Source organism: Pelodiscus sinensis, chromosome 2 (genome assembly GCF_052426305.1).
Source record: "Pelodiscus sinensis isolate ZL-2025 chromosome 2, ASM5242630v1, whole genome shotgun sequence".
NCBI classification, from domain to species: domain Eukaryota; kingdom Metazoa; phylum Chordata; order Testudines; family Trionychidae; genus Pelodiscus; species Pelodiscus sinensis.
In genome coordinates this window covers 187633770-187648606 of record NC_143053.1, presented here as the reverse complement: position 1 = coordinate 187648606, position 14837 = coordinate 187633770, and positions in this window count along the sequence as shown.

Genomic DNA, 14837 nt, shown 5'->3' with positions numbered 1-14837 from the left:
CATTCCTCCTGAAAAAAATGCAGAAGAATGACTCTTGTGCAAAAGCCTCTTGCGCAAAAACAGGGCCTCATTAAATATGCAAATGAGGTGTGGCGATATTCCATGCTTTGCCTCATTTGCATATTTTTTGCACAAAATGGAGGCAGTATAAACATAGCCTTCGGGTATGGATCCCAAAGTGCAGTGTAGTGAGAAGGCAGATCTGATCCCTGTGCACCTTGGGATACCCTCCAAGTTCTCCAAAAGCCTTCTCAGCTGTCAGGAGCAGCATCATGAATAGCTCTGTGAGCTCTCCACATTGAATAATGTCAGTGCAGGACGGTGGCTTTCCACCTCCCTCAGCAGCAGCAGCAGTCTGCCACTGTATTCCTAGTGCGGGGCTGAATCGGAGCATTCCCCTGGTTTGCTCTTTGTTTATTCCCCGAAAAGAGCAACTCCCTCAGCTGTCAAATACTTCCCAGAGCTTTGAAAGAGGAGGGGCTCATGTCTGCAGGGAAGCAAAGATCAAACACTGAGCAGAACCAAGAGGGTAGGCATTCTGGGAAACTGGTGGAAGTCAGTTCTGTCCACAAAACAAATAGCAATGTCTACACCGGCTCTTTGTTCACAATCAGGGGAGGAGAAAAGAAAAAAGTCTCTTATGGGGTGGAAGCTTTATGTTGCTGAACCTGGGCATTGTTCCTCACAAAAGTCTCATTGCTGTGTGTACTCTTACTGGGTGCCAAAAGGCAGTTTTTGGTGACAAAACTTGGTAGTGTAGACAAAGCCTTAGTCATTGCCCAGTGAATTAAAATGCCCGCATTATTGCAGAGAAATGCAGATTTGAACCATTTGTGTCCCTTCTTGGCTAGCTCTGCGCTTTCTCACATTGCACACTTTTCCCCCAGCAGGCTGATCATCTGTAGAACAGGTGTCTCCAGCAGACCTGAGGAGCCATCACCTTCTGTTGTTCTTCCTTGCAGTTTCTTTTCAACATTCCCCAAATGGGCCTGTTAGAGTTTGTGCTGCTTTCCCATTTATACCTGCACCACCGGTGCAAGAATAAATTGCTAGCATAATAACGCTCAAAGTTCCCAATCAGTTCTGCGGACCCCTAGTGCTGGGTGCTGCACAAACACAGAAGAGAGACCCCTTGTGCTCATATGAAAAAGCCACTAAATGCTGGGTTTGCCTTTTTCTTAGCTATTCAGGCACAGATAAAACAGTGAGGGGGTTGCACTGCTGAGCCCAGTGTGTAGTGATTATGTGACTGCTATACATGGCGACAGTCTTCCCTCCAAAAGAAAAATGTTTCCATTATGGAGCCTTGATTATGCCTACAATTGGCCATACTGATAGTGACTTATCAGACTGAAGGGGAGGTTACTAGTGAAGATTCTCAGGAGTTGGGCTTGGGGCATAGCATATTAAACATTTTTATTAATGACCTTGGAACAAAAAGGATGTATGTGTCAATAACATTTGTAGGTGACACAAATTTGAGAGATATTGCCAATCTGGAGGAGGAACAGAATGCCACATAAGAAGATATTCTCAAAAATTGGAGTTAGAAATGGAATTAAATTTAATAGTGCAAGATCATGTACTTGGTGATCAACAAGAATTCTCGCTATATGCTGGGGATGTATCAACTGAAAGTGTTGAGAAGGTGAAAGACTAAGGTGTGTTGGTCAATCACAGGATAACTTTGAGCCACCACCATGATGCAGCTGGGGGAAAAGCGAATGCCGTCCTAAGATGCATCAGGAGAAGTATTTCCTGTGGAGTTTGGAAAGTGTTAGTACTGCTGAACAAGGAATACTGAGCTCTCACCAGGAATACTGTGTGCAATTCTGATCTCCTATGTTTAAGAAAGATGAACTCACAGTGGAACAGAGAAGGGCCACTAGGATGATCAGAGGAATAGAAACCTACTCCATGAGAAAAGACTCAAAGAACTTGGCTTGTTTAGTCTAACCAAAAAGGAGGTTGAATGAAGATATGATTGCTTTCTGTAAATACGTCAGTAGGAGAAATCCTATTGAAGGAAAAAATTGTGTAAAGTAAGTGCCAATGTGCACACAAGAACAAATGGATATCAACTTTCCTACTGAAATTAGAGGAAGGGCCGTGATGGGACACTAGCTGGGGAGGGTTCCGAGACACTAGAGAAAATTCCTTCCTAAGTATCTTGCCCACATGCTCAAGGTCTAGCTGATTGCTATACTTGTGGTCATAAAGGAATTTTCCCTCAGGGGAGACTGGCAGAGACTATGAGGCGGAGGACAGCCTTCCTTTAGAGCATGAAGCGTGGGTTACTTTCATGTAACACTTTCATGTTTAAACTAGAGTAACTTGTGAATTCTCTGTAACTTGCCATCTTTAATCCATGATCTGAGGCCTTCAGTAACTCAGACAGAAGTTAGGGGATCTATTTCATGAGTGGGTGGGTGAAGTTCTGTGGCCTGAAATTTGTCAGAAGTCAGACTAGATGATCATGATAGTCCCTTCTGGCCTTAGCGTCTATGTTTTGGTGGAATATGCTGCAATCTGTAGCGCACAATTCACCAGAGAGCCAGGATATAGTCCATGCAACACTTAAGTCCCTTGATTGTAGCTTTAAGGGTTATGTAGTCCCTGTGTTAGCTCTCTGAGCTAGTCTGAACGTAGCCATTGTAATTGTTCAGCCATGATGATCAAAAGAGGGTTTCTTAGCTTGCTACTTGCAGCAGAATTCCCTTTTGGCTAAGAGGCCATGATCTACATCACTGAAGTATCATTTTATACATATATAAAAGGAAGGGAACAGGATGTTTCATGAATTTCCTCTATTCTGCCATTATTTGTTAAATAAATGCCTGCTTGGCCTCATGGCTCATTTTCATCTCCTAAAATGAGAGAATGAGTCACACTGTAGCAGGGCTGGCCTTACCATGAGGCGAACTGAGGCAGCTGCCTCAGGTGCCAGACTGTGGGGGGGGGGGAGGGGGGGGGTGCCACTAGGACCCAAAGTGTAGAAAATTGTGTCTGTTGCTGGTGCATATTCATTCTCTCTGCAGTACCATGAGAGAAGTAGAACAGGAAGAAGGCAGAATTGAGACCTTTCAAAGTTTTGGCCCAACCGAGGAACTATGGGGGCATCATTTGAGCTCCCGGCCTCAGGTGCCAAAATGTGGGCCGGACCTGTCCTCTAGCATGAAAAAATATAGTTTTGAGCACTAAGAAATATAATGTAAGTCAGGAAGGATTTTTCAGCCATTTTAGTGTGGAACAGCATGTTGCTCATTATGTGATTACAAAGACCCCGACCCAGATTGGGCCTCCATTGTGCTTCTCCTAACAAGTTGCCTGTTATTTTGAAATAACACAAGGGTTAAGGGATGGCTTGAAATAGCACGTTATTTTGAAATTTGACGCTGCGTAGATATGCCAATTTCAAAATAAGCTATTTCAAAATAGAATCAAAATAAGATACACAATTTGCATAGTGCAAATTGTGTATCTTATTTTGAGTTTAGGGCGCTATGTAGATGCACCCTAAAGGTGAGATGTTAGCCTGGAAGTCATCAGCACAGCTACAAATTCAGCCTGCATAAAAAGCAAACCATGTGTCCAACAACTCCCACATACAGTCATAAAATGACTTGGGAGTCAGTTTGCTACATACATCATGTCTGTATGCTTGATTGGCCTGCTAAGTGCCAATGGCAAACTGGCCCTTTGTTGCTGTCATTTTTAAAAAGGCTGCAGGATAGATGGTATTTGGCAGACTGGCTGTGACAGAGCAACACAATGCCTGGAGCAAGAAAAGTAAGGTCTTGGAAGTCAAGCATCTAAATAGGAAGAGATGAACCCCTGTGCAGTGGGCCAGCGCAAGGCCATGGGATTACTGAAGTCCCACTTAAACCCTCAGTAGAGGGGTCATTTGTACCACAGTAAGTAGTTACTGCAACAAAATAAAGTCCAGGGCCCATCATATAGTTTTATTGTATGAAACTGAAAAAGGCGTTGGGTTCTCCCAAGTGTCCTCTCCTTCCCCCTTGTGATGAGCAACATCCCCTTCATTGCTTCCCTCTGTGCATCCACTGCCATCCGTCTCCTTTGCTTGAAGGGAACATCTTCAAATTATTAGCTAGATAGTCTGTGAATGCTACCCTGTAAACGGAGGGCTGTCGGAACCACACTAACAAAGCACTGGCAAGAGAAGAGAACGCAAGTGTCTGCTGGAGTGCAGCTCCCAGAAACATTGCAAACCTGTTGGTATCACGTGTGATAGTTGGTGCTGTTTGGCTGAGCTGGGAACAAAAATGATTGTGACTTGACAATGAAGGGGAAAACCTTCCATTGAACAGCACACACAGAGAGGGAAAACATATTGAACTGTCTTTTTGGTCTGTCTTTGTACAACATCTTGCATTATGTGGTCTAGGACTCCACGGTGGTATGGTCATACAGGAGATGATAAATAACAATACCAAATATGGGGGACTGGCCAAGAGTGGCCTAGAATAGACCGTGACCATAGAGCCTTGTTTGTGCCCTATTTAATGTCTGGTAGTGTGAAATTCACTCAGCCAGGTGCCCTCTTCTGGTTGGTGTCACACCCTCAGTTACTTATCTTCTGTGCTGGGTCAGGCTCTGTGTCTTTCCTGGACCATGGTGCCTTTTCTCTCATGGCACTACACTGTAGCAGTGCCCCCGCACTCTGGGGTCGCCTATGCCCACCTTGCCTCGGTGTCCCACTGTCAATCATCATCTAGCCATTGCCTCAGGAGCAAACTGCAGTCTGAAATGGCCACTGGTCATTGGCAAGGACTGTGGCCCTGCTGCCTCTCTAGCCCTGGCTGCCTCCCTGTATCCCTACTACCCTCCTTGGGCTCCTGTCTCAGGTCCTGCAGTATGGGAGTTGGATCAGGCCAGAGCTCCCCAGCTCTGTCTGCCCCTCCCCAGCACTGCTCTGTCTCAGGTACCTTTTGTGATGATTCCCCCCTCCATACTTTATAAAATTGTCTTTTGAATATAAATATGCATAAGCCGAAGATGCAGTGGACAAAATACCTCATGTAACCTAACAATTTTAATGTTACCATTTGCTGGACAGGTATCTTATTTGGGTGCAGATGGGAGGTGAATTCTGCAGATGTACCTCTGAACTCTGGGTCTGCCCTGACTAAGGGCAGCGACTGTGAGGGGGGTGCAGAGAAGGGCTGGGCATATGAAGGGGAAATTTACATTGCTGGACTTAAGAACATGAGAGGAAAAGGATATTGCCCAACCTACTTGGGGTGGAACTGTTACTTATGGTTTTAGTTATGAGCTCTGTCTGTGGTATTTTCTCAAATTACTGACAAGTTACTTCTTTCCCTTTTATTAAAAGTTTCTTTTCTACACGCAGACTCTGTGCTTGTGAGTGTGGAAGCATTGCCTTCCAGAAGCATCTAGGGGTGTTTTGTGATTTTCCCAGGTTACTGGGTGGGGACTTGAGCCAGTTCTGTGTTGGATGGATGGAGAAGAACTGCTAGATATTGAACCTGACCCAGGCTGATGCTGTCTCTACCTCACAAAAGGGTTATATTTCCTAGAGCTGGGTTACAGCACCACTAAACCAGGTTTGTTCAATGAGGCTCAGCACCTCCCCCCCATAAAAACTATAAAAACTGTTCCAATGCTACTGAAATATACCAATTCTTGCCTCTCTTTGTAAGTGCAATTGCCATGACTACTTGTCCCCTCGGTTTTAAAGTAAAATTTGTTTAAAGTCTGCACACTCCTGCATTGGTGGTCTGAACACTTCTAGAATAATTAAACCACCAGTTTTTCTACTCTTCCAGTTGCAGGCTTCAGCCACCAACTTGCCCTGAGGTTTGGGTGAAGATGTTCAGCTCAGGAGAAAAGAGCACCCACTGCGATTGCCGGTTCTGTTTTTCCTTAAGCCTGGTCTCGGTTAAAGAGGGAATTCATGGAACTGCTGTGGGTATATATAGCCCCCTTCCTGTTGGCTCGTGGAAGAGCTGCAGTGTCATCCTCCACTACTGACCTAGCCAGGCATACTGCTTTCTGCTTTTTCAGCTGAACAGGTAATCATCTTGGGAGGAGAGGCTTAAAGGCATAACAACTCCCTCCCTACCATCCTGCCAGACAAGCCCCCATTCCTGCAGTTAAAGGGGGCAACTTGCCCTCTCTGTTCACCCGAACAAAAAGCCCCACTAGGTAATGTATAATGACGTTTTTGTTATTAGCCTTTGTTTAGTTCAGTCAGATTTCTGTCCAGGTGAGTATTCATAACTAAACTATTGGATTTTTCAAGGGTTTATGAGGAAATGAAACAGTTGTCTTATTAAATTCTGATTATATTTCATGCTTTGCCTTCTGTACAGCTAGTAATGGTCCCAGCGCTGCTCCCATTACAGTGAGTGGCAAAATTCCCAATGATTACAAAGGGAATGTTTCTGGAGTGTTCATGTTTGTCTGGCAAGATTTGCTCTTTATAAATCCTGGAGAGTCTTCTTCTATTGTAAACTCTTCATGGCAGAAAATGAGGTCTTTTATGTGTTCTCTGAATAACCCTTGCACATCAATGGCTTTGCATTAAGTAATAAGAATAATTACTCAGAGTCATAATTCAGATCACAGGGTCTCTAAGGCTGCACTTTCTGCAGGCTGCCATCCAGGAGGTCCATCGGGGGGCTGTCAGTATCCAGGAGGCCCTGCGGGAGAGCTTCCACCCTGAGGAGCACTAAGAGCCTCCCTGATCTGCCCCACTGGGGGCTTGTGCTTCATTCCTCCCCCACATCATTCTACTTACCCTCCCAGCCCCCCTTTCATGATGTCAAATAAAATACACGTATTTTCATGAACACAAACTCCCTTTATTTAACAAAACTGGGGAGGAGGGTGAGATGAAACTCTGGTGAGGCTGGGGAAAGGAGGTGGGAAAGGGGAGGGAGAAACCTGGGAGGTGGAAGGGGGAAGCAAGGGAAAGAAGTGGGAGGGGAAGCTCAGGGCTCAGGGTTGGGGGTCTCACCGGACCAATTTGATTTTCATGCGAACCTGCTCCTGGGTTCACATGTGGCCTTTGGCGGCCAGGCTGGCAGCTTTCCTGCCATAGACGGCTGCGTTCTTCCATGTAGTGTGGAGATCATGGACATTGGGGACATCCCCCACAAACCTAAGTAAAGTCCACCCTGATCTCCACCCTGGACCAGGAAGGTGCCACCTTCTCCAGGCCCTCACAGGCTCCTGTGAGCTGGCAGACTGCTCCTGGGGAATGGTGGAAGGCTGGCTGCCAGTGGCTTGCTGGCTCATGTTTTGTGGCTACTGGGTCAGGGGCAGTGACTGCTGGCTCTGGGCCAGCAGGCTTGGAGCTGGCACAGGCACTGTGGCCAGAGTCAACCCCTTTAAGGGCTCCAGAGCAGGAGGGGAGGAGAGGGAGAGGAGTGTTCTTGTTTCAGGCTGGAGTGGTCACCAGGGCATCCTGGGAAGGCTGGAGGCCCCCCTTTTCCATATAAGTGTCTACACAGCACTTATTTTGAATTAGCTATTTCAAACTTGGCATAATTCCTCGAAGAATGAGGTTTACCAAATTCAAAATAAGTGCTCCACTATTTTGAATTTATTTCGAAATAGCAGTTTGGCTGTGTAGACGCTAGTAAAGTTAATTTGAAATAACAGCTGTTATTTCGAATTACCTTGGATGTGTAGACATGCCCTAAGGCTATGTCCACAAAGCAGTGTTATTTCAGAATAATTGATGTTATTCCAAAATAACATAGTCTGTGTCTACACAGCAAGCACTTACTTTGACATAATGTCGAAATAACGTCCAGCTGAAGGACTTCTTACTCCAACTCCTGTAACCCTTATTTTACGAAGAGTAAGGGAAGTCGGATGAAGATTGCTTAACTTGGACTTCCTGCTGTGTAGATAGCGCCAAAAGCTGAAATAAGCTATTTCAACTTAAGTTACACAACTGATGTAGCTCAAGTTGCATAGCTTATTTTGGCTTTAGCCCTGGTGCATAGATGCGCCCTAGGCAATTAGTAAATGAATTTACTGAGTCCCCTAGCAATTGTTTCTGATTTTATGTGAGGAAAAAGGATGTGGGAGAAAACTGGGGGTGGGTGGGGAGGAAGCAAATGTTTTCATCTTATTGTCTACATGTGGTCAGAAAGGGGGGAATATTTTATGAATAGTTTGTTTACATTTTGCAGTGTTTTTCAACCAGTTCTATAGTCACTCAGAATATTTTTTTAAAATCACAAAAATAGTAAAAAAAAAAAAAAAAAAATCTGAAATGTTTCATTCAGCTCTATTTCTGCCAGCTGCCATATTATCTTGTAAACCTCACTTTAGCCCATACAGAAAAAATATTATTAGGAGAAAAGAACCATAAATGGTGGTAGACCAATAGGCAATAAATACAATTCTGCTCCCATTGAAGTCAATGGCTTGGGCCTTTGATTTCAATGGGTGCAGCATAAGGTCTCAAATTTAGACAGAATATGATAACAAGCAATGGAGGACAAAGGGAAGGCCAATATAACACAAGTGACATGATATAGTAGTTTGGTTTTTGTTTTGTTTACATCTTGGTGTGACTGCATTTTAATTGGTTTGCTAGTTATAACAATAAGTTTATTATGGGCCACATTCTGATATTCCTTTTCAGCTTTTTCTCAGACATTATTGAGTCAAACTCCCAGTGAAGTCAATGGGAATTTTATCTGAACAAGGATGGCATAATAGATTAGTTGCATAATCTTCCATTCTGGCTGTTTCCGGTGAACATAGGTGATGGGTATCATGGAACTGAGATTCTTGACAGATCTGGAAAAAGGAGAGGAGGAACTATTGAGTGCTGGTGAATAGGGGAAGGCAGAGGAGAGGAAGGAACTGATGTAGTAAGAAACAGGAAGACAAGTATAAATGGTTAGAATAACTCGCAGGAGGGAGTTAGTGAACTGACTCACATAAAAAGATATGACTCCATTTCTGGCAATTGCATTATAGACCGATTGCTTAATGCACAAGTAGCTGTGCTTGTTCATTTGTGCCCAATCGATGAATGCTTTTCAAAGTATTTCCATCCTTACTTTTTTGTTAATGATTCTACGACAAGGTCTTCAGATTGGTCATTGGTCTTTGTTGTTATTGTTGCTGTTGTTCAAGAACAAATGAAAAACCTTTCTGAAGCCTTTCAAGAAACATCCTTAGTTGCTTTATATAGGTCATTGATTGTGTTAATTCAGCATCTTTCCCCTGCATATACTGAGCATGAAATCTTTGGAGTCAACACTAAACTTTCACTCTCATACTTTTCCCCAATAATAATTATGATCATTCTTATTCCCCACAGTCTTTGGAAATCATTAACTCATTCCCCTTTTTGTTGCTTTTATAACTTCCATGCAAGTCTTAAATTATCCTGAGTCTCATTTACACCAGTTTTACCTGTGTATAATGGTACTGCAGATAATAGTTAGTCCTGATTTTCCTGATTTGTATAGCTATGTTCAAAATTAAGCCCTCTGTGTATTCCTGTTTGGCTGGCTCCTCACTGTCCCCAAACCAGTCTGAGGTGGGCATATGCCATTAGCTATTTGGGTATTCCTTTATGAGCTGACATTTTCACAAGGAAAGACATAATATTTACAGCAAAAATGGTGATTACCTTTCTCTGCATGTATGGCAAAACTCCAAAAATCTAGCTATTGCTTCTCATTTCCATCTCAAAACTGCATCACTGATGGAAATAGAGGGAATTCATACCAGGCAAGACTGACAAATCACCACAAAAATAACCAGGGATGCATGCAATTACTCATTGAATGTCAATGAATCAGTCTCATGCAAATAGTAAACAAGACAACGTTATTCCTAGCAAATTTGACTGATTTCAAGCCACCTAAATGAGACAAGTATCAGAGGGGTAACCATGCTAGTTTGAATCTGCATAAACAATGAGAAGTTCTGTGGCACTTTTTCACAGATTTATTGGAGCATAAGTTTTCATGGACAAAGACCCATTTAATCGGATGCATGTAGGAGAAATTCCAGAGGCAGGTATAAATATACAGGCACATGAAAAGAAAGGAGTACTAATCAAGAGGAAGGCCAGAGATAATGAGGTCAAGTGAAAGGATGTGTCCCATTTCTAGCAGCTGATGTGGAGGTGTGAACACCAAGAGAGGAGAAACTGCTTTTGTAGTTGGCTAGCCATTCACAATCTTTGTTTAATCCTAAAGTAATAGTGTCAAATTTGCAAATGAATTGTAGCTCTACAGTTTCTCCTTGAAGTCTGTTTTTTAAGTTTTTTTTGTTGCAGGATGGCTACTTTTAGATCAGCTACCGTGTGTCCAGGGAGATTGATGTGTTCTCCTACAGGTTTTTGTATGGTACCATTCCTGATATCTGATTTGTGTCCGTTTATTCTTTTACGTAGGGACTGTCCAGTTTGGCCAATGTATATGGCAGAGGGGCACTGTTGGCACATAATGGCGTATATTACATTGGTAGATGTGCAGGTGACTGAGCCCGAGATGGTGTGGCTGATGTGGTTAGGTCCTGTGATGGTGTCGCTGGTGTAGAAATGTGGGCAGAGTTGGCATCAAGGTTTGTTACAGGGATTGATTTCTGAGTTAGAGTTACTGTGGTGTGATGTATAGTTGCTGGTGAGAATTTGAAATTCCCACCTAGAACTATTAGAAATGCAACAAAATATTTAAATTTTGTTGTAAGTCACTTTAGCCTTTCCTGGATTTGGTGATTATTCTCAATGAATTTAACAGTGTGGGGGAGTGAAGGTGACATGCTTCATTTCTTTTGTTTTTTTAGGGCAGACTGGAATTGTTTGTTCGATACCATCCGCTGCTTCTGTGAATCACATGGATCCAAAGGCCTTTTTTCCTTGTGCTATATGTATTGCTTCTCTTTTCTTTTTTATTTTAAAGTTACTGAGTCAGTTTAAAATGCACTGGCATTTCTAACAAATCAGGAGAGCTGCTATTGATTTATTTCCACCAGATGGCACCACAGACTGCAATCCATGGACAGCATGTGCATGTATGTGCATGTGCATGCACACTATATATGTGGCTACAGACTCTAAAGGTTCAATAAGTCTGTATTTATTGTTCAGTAAAAGTGTTAAACTATAGGCTTTGTTGGTCTGTATCCTGGACACTTAACTTTTACTGTCTTGTATGCCTCACGAGAGGGAGGAGAGACACAGATCTTAGCTAACCAAAGCTTTTCAGTGAGACCGCACCAGAAAATGATGGCACATCCTCCTCTGAAACTCTACTAGAGTGTCTCCATTCTGTTTTGAAAGATGATTAAAATGACAACCCATTGTTTGGTGTCTTCTAGATACTATTGCAACTTACGGTAGCCAGGTTTTCCTAAACTGCACAATCTGCCATGGTGCCCACTATCAATTCCATATTGCCGATTAAGGGTCATCCTTTGGAACTTAACAGAATATGTACAATTAGAAACTTTTCCGTGTTCCTCATTGCTTCCCTTCCATACCTGCGCTATGGCCTCTTTACTTGACCCCTCTTTTAGGTGCATAGGATGAACAAGGGATGATCTGTTTTATTATCTAAATTTGACTCCCTAATAACTTGACCATATTTCCTCAAAATTTCATAGATTTTTGGAAGAACCAAAATGAACCACCCAATGAATACTGACCCAAAAATTCTATTTTAAAGCCCTAGTAAAGTTAGAGCTGAAAAATCTTGGAAAGACCCATGGACTCATGGTGACTTAATTTTTGTGTCTGTGGCCTTTATTAATAAAAATTAATTGGACAAATATTGCCTAGTGCTCATTACCTTAACACCAAACAAAACATTAAACAACTTCATTTTTTTCTTGGTGGAAATGGGTGAATGGCAACACTAAGAAACCTTTAGTAAATGTCCAGCTTCTCCTATTATGAGCAAGACAGAATTGAAAAATTTGCAAGTGTTTCCTCTCATTTCCCTGTATTTGATGGCCAGCTCTCTCAGCTCTTAGGAACTGTTTTGGAAACAACCTTTTACATCAGGGATGGGAAATCTTTTTTAGATCCGGGACCGCTGACCTACAGAAAAATCAGTTGGGGGCTGCAAACAAGTGAGAAGCAAAAAAAGAAAAACAAACCTTCACTGACATGGACCATGAGGAGAAAGAAACTCCCAACATTCTTCTCACGCACCAGAGTTTAGGGTGGTGCAGTCTAGTAGATTGTGTGTGCTCCAGCCCACATTCGGGCAGCGGGGGGAGGGGGGAGCAGGAAGGCCAGTGAGGGCTCCCCAATGCTGCATGGGAGCCCTGAGCCTCTGGGGCCAGATCCAGGGAAGCCAGGGGCCTCATCCGGGCCCTGGGCCTTAGGTTCCCCAACCTTCCTTTACGTTCTCTCCACTATTAGGTAACTTATTCTGTAACTTCTAAGGCCCTGCCAACAGTTATATGTGAAATCATGTTAACACCTTGAAAGACAGATAACCATATTGAAATAGGATGCTTCTGGCTGGAAAACGGCTATCACTGCTTCAGATCTCTGCATAGCCTAACCCTAATTAATTTATTTTTGCAGAATAATTTGTCAGATCAATGTAGCCTTTTTTGTTTTCTCTTCATGAATCATTTATAAACCTAGCCTAATGTCTACTCACCTTTTTCGTTACTCCTAAGTTTTAAACTCCCCGAATACTGTGTGAAATCACATTTTACCTTGTGGACTGCTACTATTATTACTTCAAAGTAGCACCTAAAAGCCACAACCAGGTATTAGCCTTGTAATGTCCAGATTTTGTACAAACACATAATGAATGACAGTCCCTGTGCCAAAACACTGACTATTTAAACAGAAAATGTAAAACCAATAGAACAAGCAGGGAGGTCAGAGTGGAAGGACGGAGGAATCAGAGTAACAAATTAATAGGCTGCCCATGTCGTGGTTTACTGGTAATACTAATTTTGATAATAAACTATGTGCCATTAATTATTTGTGTTATGTCACTGGTCACATAAACCATGTGGTGTTGTTCCCATTTCTTAGTTGATTGCCTGGAACTTTTTACACAAGGAAATGCCAAACTGCAGGTGAGGAATAATTAGTGGGGCCAAGAGCCAGTGTGGGGCCTGAAGCAAGGTGTGGGGGGAGCTGGCTTCACACCCTGGAAGGGATTGGGCAAGGCTGAGGGCAGAAGGGGCAGTCGGAAGGGCAGTAAGTACTTAGCGCCACTGGGACCATGGTGCATTCGCCATCCCTGACCCTCAGAGCCATGTGGAGCAGTGGAGTGATGCTCTGGCACTCCAGCAGCAATTCAAAGTGGCCTGGGGCTCCAGCTGCTACCACTGCTGCAGGAGTGGTAGCAGCAGTCAGGAGCTCTGGGCCCAGGATCAAATGCCTCTTTCCCCCCCACCCCACTTCCCTCTGTAGTTGGGCCTGGGAATAATCAATGACGTGTTCAGTAAAAATGCTCAAACTACCAAGTATTCATCCTAAAATTCATGAAGCTTTTGGGATTTGTGCACGTTTTCATGAATACACATGCGGGGGCCCTATGAATATTCATGAAAGCTGAATAATATTAAGTCCTGCAGATCAATGTGGCACAAACAGTTCACACGTTTATTTGGGCATGTACTGCAGTGTCAAGTTTTGTTTGCTAGAATTACTATTATTTATATGTTGCTAATACCTCAGTCAAGCTCTGTGCCAGATCACATACAAAAATAGGGCTAGAGAGCCCCCACTCCAAAGAGTTTACAAGCTAATGTCCGAATCTTGCATTTGTTAGTGCATGGATATGCTACTGTACCTACAGCTAATTAGAGAATCGCAGCCTAATTCACTAAAGCAGATCGACAATAAGAGATGACACTCAGGTGAAATGTTACAAGTGACAAAATTGCTAATTGCATTTTTTTTGTCAGTTTCCCCTGCAACCTTCTCTTCAATTCCCTCTGATTTGGGGCCCCAGCCAGCCTGCTGTTGCATTACTGACCCAAAATATTGTTATCTTACCCTACACGCTATGGGAGGTAGTTCCCTTCCTGTTACAACATGAGCAGGCAAAGGCTGATGTCGGGATGTTCACTCAGGTGTCCTCTAATCCTTGCTGGCATCAGCCAAGGTGGAGTCCTTAAAAGTGTGCTCTCTCCTGGCTCCTTCTCTGAGTAGTTTCCCGGGGGCCTTATTCATGGGCCAAAGCTCCATAGTGCTTGGCACTGTACAAACCACGGTGACTGAGCAGCAGCTGAAAAACACCTATGCATGCTGGAACTCTTGTGCTGACCCCAGGGCATAGTATGGCTTCAATTTTATGTAGTGCTGAGACATGGGCTGCTGAGGCCATGTCTGGATATGGAGGGTGAGAATTATTTGACAAATTTTGGGCATGACCCAACCTGAATTATAGCCAGGCGGAGTTTGATCCACTTTTCACACAACAACATGTGAATGGTGCTAAACGCTCTGTATTTGGGAATAATTTGCTAATCAAATGGCTGCAACAGCTATGATTTTATTTTAGGAGCCATGTGCACATAGCCCTTTGTTCACTGCAAGGGGTGCAGTGTTATGTTTTCAAATCATTTATTTGTCATAAATGAATGCTGTTGAAAAATGCATTTGAAAGCCTCATTCTTGTGTCATGCTGATTGTTTCTCTCCTCCACTCCCATAAGTGCAATGGCTTGTAGGCTTGATTGTACTTAATTTGCACTTTTTGGCTTAATTTGATGAGCTGTAAGTGCTCTTAGAGACTACTACAAGCTTTCAATAACCTAAAGTGGTGTGAAGTATACAAATCCTGTTGCTGCTTTATGGTAGCTGATTGAGATAGAAGTAATATATTATGAAAT